The sequence below is a fragment of the Procambarus clarkii genome, chromosome 53, assembly GCF_040958095.1.
Source record: "Procambarus clarkii isolate CNS0578487 chromosome 53, FALCON_Pclarkii_2.0, whole genome shotgun sequence".
Lineage (NCBI taxonomy): Eukaryota > Metazoa > Arthropoda > Malacostraca > Decapoda > Cambaridae > Procambarus > Procambarus clarkii.
This window is the reverse complement of record NC_091202.1, coordinates 31943279-31957856: the sequence shown is the minus strand read 5'-3', so window position 1 is coordinate 31957856 and position 14578 is coordinate 31943279. Positions and strand designations below refer to the sequence as shown.

Here is a 14578-nt window from a genome sequence, read left to right as displayed (position 1 = left end):
GGCAGCCTGCAAAGGCAGCTGTTATTTCTTATTGCATCAATGACTTGCCAAATGCTTGTAGCCTTAAACCTACATCATTTGCTGATGACACTACCTTCATCTTCTCCAACCCCAACCCACACGCATTAAATTTTTCAGCAGACAATTGATTAAAGTGTCCACGCATGGATTAGTAACAGACTCGCACTAAACAATGTAAACTCCTATACATTGACAATAAACCTATTAACACTCACAAAATTAAAAGAGAATTCGAAACAGTGGGCAAACTATAAAAAAAATAACATACAATACCCCAATCCGTGCTCTTCTCCATAATATTACTCACAATTCTATCCTTATCTCTCGCGATATCTGTGCTTAGGCCTCAGCCACATAAAATTATCTAAAATAAATCAGAACTATAATTCCGTCTTCAGACAGAATACAGACACTTCAAATTCCACAACATTCTCAACGTACATCCCATGCATTCCCGTGTGATCTCAAAATTTACAAAACTCTACACTTTGATATACCCAGACTTAAAACATTTCCTATATGGATATAAAAGAACCCGTGAACACCACGCAATGAATGAACTATGAAGGGAAAGCACTAAACCATTACGACTATATAAACATCACGCAAGAAAACCATTCTCTTTTACGGGCTATTCATGCCCGTGCCACCTCTTGGGTGGCTTAATCTTTATCAATCAATCAAACCATTCTCTGATTGGGTTTTCTGGTGTGATACGTGTTTCGCTGATATGACCGACTTCAACGCGTATCTCTGATACTGTCAGAGTTCTACTAAATCTATGCAAGCACGCTATACAAATTTAGTTTAGTTAATTTATTATGCACCCCCGTACCCATCCTGCTGGCGGTAGTGGAAAGACACACATAATGGGCTCAGGGGCTGAACCCAAAAAATCATTTAACTAAGTTAGTTAGTCTTGATGAGCTAGTTACAAAATTCGATGCACATCGTCACATCAACAATGGGTTCGAGATCGACCACAAGTAGTTTCTAAATTAAGCGACTGACATGTGGAGAGCTAGTGTCAAAATTTGTATGTTTATCCTGCAAACAGCCCTCCATCCAGTGGGCAGCGTTGGATAGGTTACAACCTACAGTTAGCAAATTGGAGATATTTGGCAAATATTTCTGGTAGCAGATCAATTTGAATTAAGTATTTGCACATCTCTTGACCATTTGTAATAAGAATTGTCTCTGAATTAACGTATCTTTTCGCATTCCATCATATAGTGACGAAGGGTGTGGGAATAATTTTGTTGATAGTTTACATTTGGTCAGGTCTACATCAGCAGGCAATTAATTTCCCAGTATACTTCCCAGTAAAATGATACAGCCGAGTCTAAGCCGAGCAGTAGTAACATCTAGGCGTCTGCTGATTTTGTTGGATGATCCACAGTTGTGTGGCTCTTCTTGCATGATGGTATGATGACAATGGAATTACTGGTGTCGATTTTACTTTGCCTCAGATCTCCAAGATTTTATTGAAGTTCGTGGTGTACTATTGCTCTCAGACTGCTGATAGGCAATCCATGGTTATATTCAATTTCTCCTTTAAAAGCAGATTCTTTAGCTAACTCATCAGCTTTATCATGCATTCGGAGGCCAACATGAGATGGAATCCACACGACTCTGTTACCATCATTAATCATTTTGTTGTATTTGTGTCTAGATTCAGACACGAGCAAATTAAGAGACTCAAAATATTGAAATTCCTTCCTAGTGAAGTAAAGAATTGATCAATCAATCCATTCATTCAAAATCAATTCATTTAAACGCCTAATTTCCCCCCTCCCTCATTAGCAAACTTCAATAGAAAATCACATATACCAAAGAACCTTGCTTTACTGCTTCACCGAGACATTAATCGTCTAACCTATAACTCCTGCATCAATATATTGGAGGACATATATAGGATACATCAATATCAATATTGATAGATATATCAATATGGGGGATGACACATTTACAGAATGTTAAGTGTGTAGAGAACTCAACAGGAAATTCCAAATCTTAAAATATAACAACGGAAAGAGAGTGATTAAGCTGAAGGGGATGATTTCAAACCAAATGGTACCGGAGGACTTTTGAGAGTAGCTGGTTGTTAAGCGATTGATGGATCGTATTCCATGGGAAACTAGTGGGTAAGGCTTACCATGAGCTATGGGAAGAGAAAGCACTCAGCCTGACTGACACACACACACACACACACACACACACACACACACACACACACACACACACACACACACACACACACACACACACACACACACACACGAGAGAGAGAGAGAGAGAGAGCGAGAACGCGCGCGCGCCAGAGCCAGAGCCAGAGCCAGCCAGCCAGCCATCTAGAGAGAGAGCAAGCCATCTAGAGAGAGAGCCAGTACTCAGATTTACACATGAAAATAGTGAAAATAACAGTCTGCCATTCCTGGATGTATTAATAACAAAAACAGGAACCTTCAAGTTCATGTATGTTTATTGAAACAAGAAAAAAAATACATCGCCCCCAAAGATATAAAGCCAGTGTTCTCAATGCTTATATTCGTCGAACCCTTACCCACTGCTCTGAATTTAGCAACGTGAGTAGGGAGTGTAAAAGAATAACTCGGGTGTTGGTGAACAATGGATATAGCAACACATAAATAAACACTACTATAAGACGACACCTGGACCGATGATACAATCCTGAACCTCGAACAGAAACCACAATAACTCAAATAATATTATATTACAAATCAACCATGCCCGAAGAACCCTTTAGAGCAGTCAAATGTAGTACATATGTACGCTGTAGTGTGTGTGTGTGTGTGTGTGTGTGTGTGTGTATATATATATATATATATATGTTATTAAATATGACCGAAAAAGTAAGATTAATAATTCTAACATGAATTTTCTCTTTCTTATGTTTCTTTTTACTGTCGATGGTAATTGAAAAATCAATTCTCCAAAATTCATTTTTATTTCTAGTCTGGCGCTACACTTGAACGCGCGTCGTAATAACTTATTACATTTTCAAAGACTTTAGTTTACACACACACAACTATAACCTGCAAACACTAAACAGTTTTACTATGCTATCATTTAAACAGCTTTCGTCTTATATACTCGCATTTGGGTGAGGTGATATGTTACGAAAGTTCTGTTCACCTCATCCAAAACCGTTGTAACATATCACCTCACCCAAATGCGAGTATATAAGACGAAAGCTGTTTAAATGATAGCATAGTAAAACTCTGTTTAGTGTTTGCAGGTTATAGTTGTGTGTGTGTGTGTGTGTGTAAATTAAAGTCTTTGTCCACTAGGATGCGGGGTTCTCTCCACGCTGGGCACTAAGCTGAGGCATGGCTCCCCTTGATATCATTCTCCTCATTGTGTCTTGCATGCCAGCTCTTGGAGCTTCCACAGTGCAACCCATGCAGTCCATATTGGTCTGCTTCCACACTGTTGCAAATACACTTGTATTCAGTGTGAATTGGGGCACCAATTCTCACTGAATTGGTGCCCCAAAGGAGAGGAAGGAGAGGGGACAAGCTTACGTTTCTGACTCGGAGACAGGTGTACCAGCAACAACACAGGAGACATGGTGGACAGGGTAGGAAGGGGAGAAACTCCAGAAGGCGAATTAGGAGGGAGACCTTCCGGGACAGAACGTAAAGGAACAGGGGAGGTGGTGGTGGGTGTGTCTGGGTCCAAGGCCTGGAAACGGTTATGGGACTGAGTTAGGTGGGAAGGATGAGGAGGGGTAGAACTCAACACGCGAGCATAAGATACGCCAGTGAAAGGGTGGAGATGGCGGACTTGGCGTCTCGCTTCAGGAAAAGTCAGACGATCCCGGTGTGAGGAGGGGAGAGTAGTCAGGAGGGTCAAAGGAGGAGCTAGGTCAGGGCCCAATGTAGCAGGGGCTACAGAGTCTGGTCTTCCAACACAGTCCGACTCGGGGACTTGGTCGCCCACCCCACAAGCCTGAGAAGTCATAAGAGGAACTGTATTCAGCGACATGAAAATGAGAGGTAATACCAGTACTTTCATTCACGAATGTGTCCCCGTACCCACCACGGAGCCACAATTAGAGGCTAGGACACCCAACAAGAGACATGTTGCCAGTCTTGCCAGGCCCCCCTAGGGGTACGTTGTGAGTATACGCCTCACAAACGCCACCTTAAGAACCATCAGTCCGTCGAGATCAGGTTCAGCGACGAAAGGAGGATTGACAATAAAAGGGTCCCCTCGCTCAAGACGTTGGGATACAACAGTTCTACGGGTGAGAGATTATGCCTCTCCAAATACCCGGACATCAAAATGGAAGAAGTCTGAAAGAATAATCAAGACTGGCAAAAGGTCAGCAGGAAATGACAATTAGAAAAGGGGAAGAGGTGAGAAGAAAAATGAAACACAAGGAAAAAGGAAAAAGAGAGTTCTGGCAAAATTGATAAAGACAGCAGCAGGAGCACAACGCTTCAAAAGGACAGAGGACTGACCCATGGAGCATCACACTCCGGCAGCTGCCCACCAAGCCCCCTCACGATGCCAACGGGCCAGAAAAAGAGGGGGGGGGGGTGATGAATGAGTAAAGGGGAAGGATATGGTTGTGTACAGCCCTGAGGACAGCGTCTCTTCCAACTTGACTGAAGGCATTTTTAAAGTCAAGCTTTACAAGTGCCTTCTGGTCCATATATATATGGACTGGGTTTTATTATGCCTTCTGGGTTTTTTCTCAGTTATATCGACCAAAGATTAGGGAAAGGACAGGGCCAGGGCATTAAAAACTGAAACAGATCTGATAACTGATAATGATGAAGAGATGAGTAATATTTTTAATATTTTATATCTGTATTACTAAAGAGGAACCTAACATTATGCCTTCAGCCAAACAAGTCCATGTGGGTGGGGAAGAGGACAGGTTGATTAGTTTAGCAGTTACCAGGGATGATGATATTAAACAAATAGTGAAACTCAAGCCAAACAAATTCCCAGGGCCAGACGAAGTCTTTGCCAGGGTGCTTAAAGAATGCACAGAGTTGTTTTGCAAGCCACTGTCTACCAAATTTAATAAATCATTAGAGTCAGGCAGAGTGCCAGAGTCGTGGAAGGTTGCTAATGTGTAGTACCAATTATTAAGAAAGGAGATAATCATTTGCGTCAATCTATCGACCAATTAACATAATGTCTATTGTGGGAAAGTTACTTGAATCGATGATTGCAAATACCATTCATTTTCATCTTGAAAAACATAAATTAATAAATGATTCATAACATGGTTTTACAAATGGGCCGTTCCTGTTTAACAAATTTGCTATCATTTTATTCCAGCATAGATGAGGCAGTTGATAGTGGTAAGATTGAAAGTTTACATGTGGAGTGACAGAATTAGCTCTACGTTATGCAATACACCTTTTAATTTAATTACATATACTTTGCCTTCAAGAAGCAAAATAAGGATACAGTGCCAAAATTTCAACATATTATTATGTTATTTCATGAAACTAAATTTTAATCTACCTCTAAATGACGAAATTTCTAAATTGTGCAGGATGTAATGATCTAGTAATCGGGCCTTGGTTACTGGTGGTTCTGTATATTAGGTACCGTATGACATCATATTACATACACACAATATATATATATATATATATATGTCGTACCTAATAGCCAGAACGCACTTCTCGGCCTACTATGCAAGGCCCGATTTGCCTATTAAGCCAAGTTTTCCTGAATTAATATATTTTCTCTAATTTTTTTCTTATGAAATGATAAAGCTACCCATTTCATTACGTATGATGTCAATTTTTTTTTATTGGAGTTAAAATTAACGTAGATATATGACTGAACCTAACCAACCCTACCTAACCTAACCTAACCTATCTTTATAGGTTAGGTTAGGTTAGGTAGCCGAAAAAGTTAGGTTAGGTTAGGTTAGGTAGGTTAGGTAGTCGAAAAATAATTAATTCATGAAAACTTGGCTTATTAGGCAAATTGCGCCTTGCATATTAGGCTGATAAGTGCGTTCTGGCTACTAGGTACGACATATATATATATATATATATATATATATATGTCGTACCTAGTAGCCAGAACGCACTTATCAGCCTAATATGCAAGGCGCAATTTGCCTAATAAGCCAAGTTTTCATGAATTAATTATTTTTCGACTACCTAACCTACCTAACCTAACCTAACCTAACTTTTTCGGCTACCTAACCTAACCTAACCTATAAAGATAGGTTAGGTTAGGTTAGGTAGGGTTGGTTAGGTTCAGTCATATATCTACGTTAATTTTAACTCCAATAAAAAAAAATTGACATCATACGTAATGAAATGGGTAGCTTTATCATTTCATAAGAAAAAAATTAGAGAAAATATATTAATTCAGGAAAACTTGGCTTATTAGGCAAATCGGGCCTTGCATAGTAGGCTGAGAAGTGCGTTCTGGCTATTAGGTACGACATATATATATATATATATATATATATATATATATATATATATATATATATATATATATATATATACACATATACATACATATATTTAAGGCACAACTCTCCTAAACACGAGAGCTGTGTTTAGGAGACAGTCTGTGCTGGCTAGGGTTCGAGTCTCCTGGTGGGAAAGTGTTCTAAAGTTGTATATACATATACATATATATATATATATATATATATATATATATATATATTATATATATACACACATATATATATATATATATATATATATATATGTGTGTATATATATAATATATATATATATATATATATATATATATATATATATATATATATATATATATATATATATATATATATATATATATATATGTATATGTATATACAACTTTAGAACACTTTCCCACCAGGAGACTCGAACCCTAGCCAGCACAGACTGTCTCCTAAACACAGCTCTCGTGTTTAGGAGAGTTGTGCCTTAAATATATGTATGTATATGTGTATATATATATATATATATATATATATATATATATATATATATATATATATATATATATATATATATATATATATATATATATATATATATATATATATATATATATATATATATATATATATATATGTCGTACCTAATAGCCAGAACGCACTTCTCAGCCTACTATGCAAGGCCCGATTTGCCTAATAAGCCAAGTTTTCATGAATTAATTGTTTTTCGGCTACCTAACCTACCTAACCTAACCTAACTTTTTCGGCTACCTAACCTAACCTATAAAGATAGGTTAGGTTAGGTAGGGTTGGTTAGGTTCGGTCATATATCTATGTTAATTTTAACTCCAATAAAAAAAAGTTGACCTCATACATTATGAAATGGGTAGCTTTATCATTTCAAAAGAAAAAAATTAAAGAAAATATATTAATTCAGGAAAACTTGGCTTATTAGGCAAATCGGGCCTTGCATAGTAGGCCAAAATGTGCGTTCTGGCTATTAGGTACGACATATATATATATATATATTATTAATATACATACATATATAAACATTTATTATGTCTGGTTTCAGAGACAAACATGTTGCAGTTTGAATGCACGCTATTTAGAGTATGTATTGAGGATAGGGACTTGTCGATGATGATTAAGCTATATATAGCTGTTTTCAATACTCTTGAGCACTACAAGTATAGCTAACAATTCAACTTGAAGGTGGATGCCCAATTACCAACTCTTATATTCTTCACAGTTGTGCTGCCGCTGGTCTGACGTACAAAGACCACCTGTCACTCTCCCAGCACCTGAGTTGAGAGAAGTGCCAGTTCCATGGGGTGAATAATGTTGCTATCAGTTTGCAGACTGTGTGTTTAAGATCACTTAGCAAAAAGCCGTGTAGCGTAATTCATATATTTATATAAATTCATATTTGAGCTCAAGGAATATGGGTGAAGTGATAGCACATCCGACAGTGGCTAGTCTAAAAAGACTGTGTATTTACTATTTATATCTGCAGAATCGAGCTATTAGCTCTTGGACCCCACCTTTCCAACCAATCTATACTGTCAGTTCCTGTGGTCAAGTGGTAAGACACTCGCCCGGCGTTTCACACGTAGCTTTGTCCCGAGTTTGTATCCTGCCCGGGGAGGATTTACTGGGCGTCAATCCTTAACTGTAGCTTCTGTTCACCCAGCAGTAAAATGGATACCTAGTTGTTAAACGATTTGGCAAGACGTATTCCATGGAACATAGGATTAAGGACTTGCCCGAAATGTTATGGATGCTAGTGGCTGTACAAGAATATAAGAACTCTTGTATATATATATAAATAATACAAAATAGTAATACAGTAATGATAATAATATTCCTCTATTATATCTACTACATATATTTCTCTCTAACACACGTGCATACACACACATATAAATAGGAACGTATAAGATAGGAATGTATAAAATACTCAGGAATTGACAAAGTGGAAATAGATGACATGTTCACACGGAATAATAACAGAACGAAGGGACATGGGTGGAAGCTAGAAACTCGTCTGAGTCACAGAGATGTTAGGAAGCATTCTTTTAGTGTGAGAGTAGTGGAAAAATGGAATGCACTTAAGGAGCAGGTTGTGGAAGCAAACTCTATTTATAATTTTAAAACTAGATATGATAGAGAAATGGAACAGGAACGGCTATAAACAATCGTTGGCTAGAAAGGCGGGATACAAGAGTCAATGCTCGATCCTGCAAACACAAATAGGTGAGTACACACGCACATACACACGTACAGGGCTCTGTGCTTGGACCTATCCTGTTTCTGATATACGTAAATGATCTCCCAGAGGGTATAGACTCATTCCTCTCAGTGTTTGCTGACGACGCCAAAATTATGAGAAGGATTAAGACAGAGGAGGACAGCTTGAAGCTTCAAGAAGACCTGGACAAGCTGCAGGAATGGTCGAACAAATGGCTGTTAGAGTTTAACCCAAGTAAATGTAATGTAATGAAGATAGGGGTAGGAAGCAGGAGACCAGATACAAGGTATCATTTGGGAGATGAAATACTTCAAGAGTCAGGGAGAGAAAGACCTGGGGGTTGATATCACGCCAGACCTGTCCCCTGAAGCTCATATCAAGAGGATAAAATCAGCAGCATATGCCAGGTTGGCTAACATGAGAACGGCCTTTAGAAACTTATGTAAGGAATCTTTCAGAACATTATACACCACATATGTCAGACCAATCCTGGAGTATGCAGCTCCAGGATGGAGTCCATATCTAGTCAAGCATAAGACTAAACTGGAAAAGGTTCAAAGGTTTGCCACCAGACTAGTACCTGAGCTGAGAGGTATGAGCTACGAGGAGAGACTACGGGAATTAAACCTCACTTCGTTGGAAGACAGAAGAGTTAGGGGGGACATGATCACCACATTCAAGATTCTCAAGGGAATCGACAGGGTTGATAAAGACAGGCTATGTAACACAAGGGGCACATGCACTAGGGGACACAGGTGGAAACTGAGTGCCCAAATGAGCCACAGAGATATTAGAAAGAACTTTTTTAGTGTCAGAGTGGTTGACAAATGTAATGCATTAGGAAGTAATGTGGTGGAGGCTGACTCCATACACAGTTTCAAGTGTAGATATGATAGAGCCCGATAGGCTTAGGAACCTGTACACCTGTTGATTGACGGTTGAGACCAAAGAGCCAGAGCTCAACCCCCGCAAACACAACTAGGTGAGTACACGTATGGAAAGAAAGACATAGACAGGGACGTACATGTGAGAGAAACAGAGAGAATTGGACAGAACGACTCTTTTGAGACAGAAACGGGAAGGAAGAAGCGACGCAGTGAAACAAATGACAACGACCGATTTCCATTCCAAGTGGCTCTGGGTTTTTAGGAGAACATAGACCCCACGCAACCTATAAATTATGTGAGAAACCTTAACAAAAATCTGATAGAGAAAGAGATCTAGGGGTGGTTCTAGATAGAAAACTATCACCTGAGGACCACATAAAGAACGTTGTGCGAGGAGCCTATGCCACGCTTTCTAGCTTCAGAATTGCTTTTAAATATATGGATGGCGAAATACTAAAGAAATTGTTCACGACTTTTGTTAGGCCAAAGCTGGAATATACAGAAGTTGTGTGGTGCCCATATCTTAAGTTAAGAAGCACATCAACTAACTGGAAAAGGTGCAAAGACATGCTACTAAGTGGCTCCCAGAACTGAAGGGCAAGAGCTACGAGGAGAGGTTAGAGGCATTAAATATGCCAAAACTAGAAGATAGAAGAAAAAGAGGAGATATGATCACTACATACAAAATAGTAACAGAAATTGATAAAATTGATAGGGAAGATTTCCTGAGACCTGGAATTTCAAGAACAAGAGGTCATAGATTTAAACTAACTAAACAAAGATGCCGAAGAAATACAAGAAAATTCACTTTCGCAAACAGAGTGGAAGATGGTTGGAACAAGTTAAGTGAGGTGGTGGTGGAGGCCAAAGCTGTAGGTAGTTTCAAAGCGTTATATGACAAAGAGTGCTGGGTAGATGGGACACCACGAGTGTAGCTCTCATTCTGTAACTACACTTAGGTAATTATTAAGACAAGCCACTAAGTGGCTCCCAGAGTTGAAGGACAAGAGCTATGACGAGAGGTTAGAGGCATTAACCATCAAGCTGTGCAAATCATCATATGAAGTGGGACATTGAGCTTTTTTAAAATTTGCTGAAACTCTTTCAAATGTTCTGTGCATAATTTACTAGGCAAATGCTCCAACTTTGTCTAAATGATACCAGCATAACTTGAAAAACAAGAAAATAAAAAATAAATATAAAACTGAATATTGAAAACTTAAGATTTTGAAATCGGCTGCAAAAATATAAAACATCACCAATTGTTCATTTTATGTTATGCTCTCAGAATAGCATATGATCTTTATTTTCATGAATTCAGAATATATGTCTTCAGTATAGTTTACTATAAAAAAAAATTGTCAATATGGCATTTGAAATGGTTATCACCTCTATCCAATGGGTCCCAGCGCATTGTGGAATTCTCCATAATGAGCTTGTAGATCAACTAGCCAAAGCGATGCACAACACACCTCACATTACCCATCATCCAATTCCTCATGTTCCACATAAAGGAGCCTTCAAAAATACCATCACCCAAGATTTTGCAACGAAATGGAAAACGTCATGCTCACCTCTGTACTATGGGTCCATTAAAAAGAAATGGGAAACTTGGAAACATGTCAGATATAAAAGCAGAGAAATTAATGTAACAATGACCAGATTAAGGCTGGTACACACCAAACTGGCAGCACACAGTTCTAAGTATAGAACAGACATCAACGAACTCTGCATCCACTGTCAGGTGCCTGAAACAATCGAACACTATCTCCTTCACTGCTTCCGACATCAAAGTGCCAGAGTAAATTTCAAACAAGTATTTGTTGCACTTAAAATACCCTTTACCAACGAGCATATATTAGGAGGAGGTGACCACTTGTTACAGAAAAAATACCAAATAGTCAAAGCACTGGCTAAATATCTCCAGTAGACCAACAAATTGAGTCACATTTGACTCGTGCCACATTTATACCTGGCGCTATCAACAGCAAAACACAGAAAACAAATGCCTCGTTGTTGCACCAGGGATCAGCTTACGCCATAAACACAACATCCCGTCCTACGGTGCGGCAAGTCTCCCTCTAACATCCACCTCCTTAGTCGCCACTCCTCTATCTACAGCACAACGCATCAAGCACTTTTGAAACTCTTTATCATCCTCAACATTAACGCATCTCCCAACATCTGTACTGGTGCAGTCATCGGGAGGACAAACCGTTCATGCAAACTGCAACTACAGTGGTACCTCGGAATGCGAGTGTCCCTGTATGCGAGTTTTTCGGAAGACGAGCAGGATTTACTCCAAAAATATGTCTCGGAAGGCGAGGGTTACCTCAGGACGCGAGTTTGTTGATACGTGTACAGGCCGACTGGCGCATGGTGGCATGGCGATCGCGCCTCAGTTTACCAGTGTCTCGTGTCCAGTGACTATCCCACCTGAATTCTTCACAAGGATTTACAGTTTTTTATCGGTTTTTTTGGCCATTTGAGCATAAAAGTTGTCATTATATATCTTGCCATGGGTCTCAAGAAAGCCATTGGTAAGGTTCAACCTAAGAAAATAGCTGTGAGTAGAGGCAGTAGAGGATGTCCCTTCTTGATTAAGAAAATGTGTGAAGTATGGGAAGAACTGCAAAGTTTTGTTGAAAAAACTCACCCAGATAAAGCTGTAGCAGGCCGTTGCATTGACCTTTTAAATGATAATGTGATGTCTTACTACAGACAAGTGTTAAAATGTAGGGAAAAACAAGTGTCATTAGACAAATTCTTAGTAAAACAAGCAAGTCCTAGTGGTATGCAGGCAAAATGTGCCAGTGTGTGCATACCAGTGAAGTCCTCACTGCCTGATGTGATAATGGAAGGGGACTCCCCTTCCAAACAGTAACTCCTCTCTTCCTCCCACCTCCTCACCATCTTCCATACGCCTACAGCATTCAACAGCAAGGTAAGTAATAACTTGAACATAGTTTTGTAGGTTTATTTAGATGAATTAGGTATAAAAATTTAGTTTGATGTGGGGTTTTTGGGGTAGTCAGGAACGGATTAATTCATTTCCCTTTATTTCTTATGGGGAAATTAGCTTCGGAATGCGAGTTTTCGGAATACGAGGCGTCTCCAGGAACCAATTAAACTCTTAAACTGAGGTATGCCTGTACTATCAAATAGAAGAAATGTGCGCAAATTTAGACAACAAAAATTTATAACTCCAAACGGTTAGGGTTTATGAAAAATCCATTCTCAAAGGATTGTAGAACAGACAGCTGTGCACACTATATGTAAAAATGTTGAGAATCAGTCAGAAACTAGAGTTTTGGATACTGAAGTTGAAATTCTAGTTATAGATATAATTGAAGTTGAAGTTATCGACAATGAATATGGCAGTTCTAATTTATTAATTTACTTGAATGTTTTAATAAACATTGTTTGGCATTCGAACTCAAATATGTGAAAGTTGTAGGTCAATATGTATGGAAATGAGGTCAAGAAAAAATAACCCCAAAAAAACAAAGTATAGGGTGTAGTAAAAGTGCTATATCTATTGTATTGGGGGCGGAGCTATTATTGTGCTGGATGGATGCTCGCTTGACTGTTATTGTTTTGATCGTCAGATCAGCTGTGTCATGCTTGTATACAGGTTGGTAGAATGTTAACTTCTAGCTTAATTTCTGTTTGTCTTAGCTTTAGTCATATGCAGTTTGCTTATTCTTATACAGTGGCACCTCGATATACGATTGCCCCTACTTACGATAATTTCGAGTTACGATATAAATTTCATCGAAAAATGTGACTCGACATCCGATATTTGTTGGAACACGTTCGGGTCGGCCGAGCGCATTGTTCCTGATCACGTGGTCCGTCCTGCCTCAGTTTACTTACAGCTACCCGCTTAGTGACGATCGCGCCTATAAGAAATTCCTGTTTTTGTGGTGATTTTTTGCATTTTGAACATTAAAGTAATTATTATATAATATGCCATGAGTCCCAGGAAAGTCAGTGGTAAGGCTCAACATATGAGATCCCATGTAAGAATGACCATAGAGCAGAAACAAGAGAGCATTCATAAATATGAAGATGGTGTGCAGGTAGGTGAACTGGCTAGGCAGTATAACAAATCTCGGTCAACGATATCCACCATACTAGCTAAGAAAAAGGACATTATGGGTGCTAAAGTGATGCATCATTACAGACAAATGTTAAAACGAATGGAAAAACAAATGTCTCTTGACAAATTTGTAGCTGAGACAAACAAGCACTGAACCACAACCAGGTCCTAGTGGTATTCAGGCAAAACGTAGGAGAGAGAGTACCCCAGAGAAAACATCGCTGCCTGATGTGATAATGGAAGGGAGACTCCCCTTCCAAACAGTAACAACTCTCCTCCTCCCCCATCACCATCTTCCATACGCCATCAAGAGCCCTCCATAAAGGTAAGAGTAACTTTGGTACTGTATTGTAGTTAGAAAAAAACATTGTATTCAGTATAAAATGTATTTTTATGTTAATATTTTGGAGGGTGGGGAATGGATTAATTCAAATCCCTTTATTTCTTATGGGAAAGTTCGCTTCGACTTCCGATCCGTCTCTGGGAACGGATTAGCATCGTAAGTCGAGGCCCCATTGTATACAGTTTAAGAACTGTCTATTCACTATATGTATTGTATATTATATGGCTTGTACTATTACATGATGTAACTATACTGTAATTATTTGATCAATAAAGCCACAAATCTGGCAATGCCTTTCTTTACCTCAATTTAGTGATAAAATAATTCAGCCAGTGAACATGAAGCGGTTCCTACGGCCCAAGTGGTTTGCTACTGACTCAAACTCCTCCACCGCTGCTCAAGAATGGCGTTACTGGCTCAAGCCATTCCAAAACTTCTCTCTAGCAGTACAACAAACTACTCCCACCAGTGGACAAGCTGGGTCTCTTAATAAACTATGCTGCTCCACCTGTGTTCGACTACATAGCGG

The 14578-nt window shown here is 39.0% G+C and overlaps 2 protein-coding genes across 2 annotated transcripts in view; one reads left to right on the top strand and one right to left on the bottom strand.

Annotated features, from left to right (window-relative positions):
• The window catches only part of LOC123767121 (titin homolog), a 352063-nt gene that overhangs the window by 188272 nt on the left and 149213 nt on the right, over positions 1–14578 (top strand). The gene's annotated exons all lie outside the window — the stretch shown is intronic.
• LOC123767118 (glucocorticoid-induced transcript 1 protein) overlaps positions 1–14578 on the bottom strand; it is a 186349-nt gene that overhangs the window by 131147 nt on the left and 40624 nt on the right. The window lies entirely within an intron of this gene.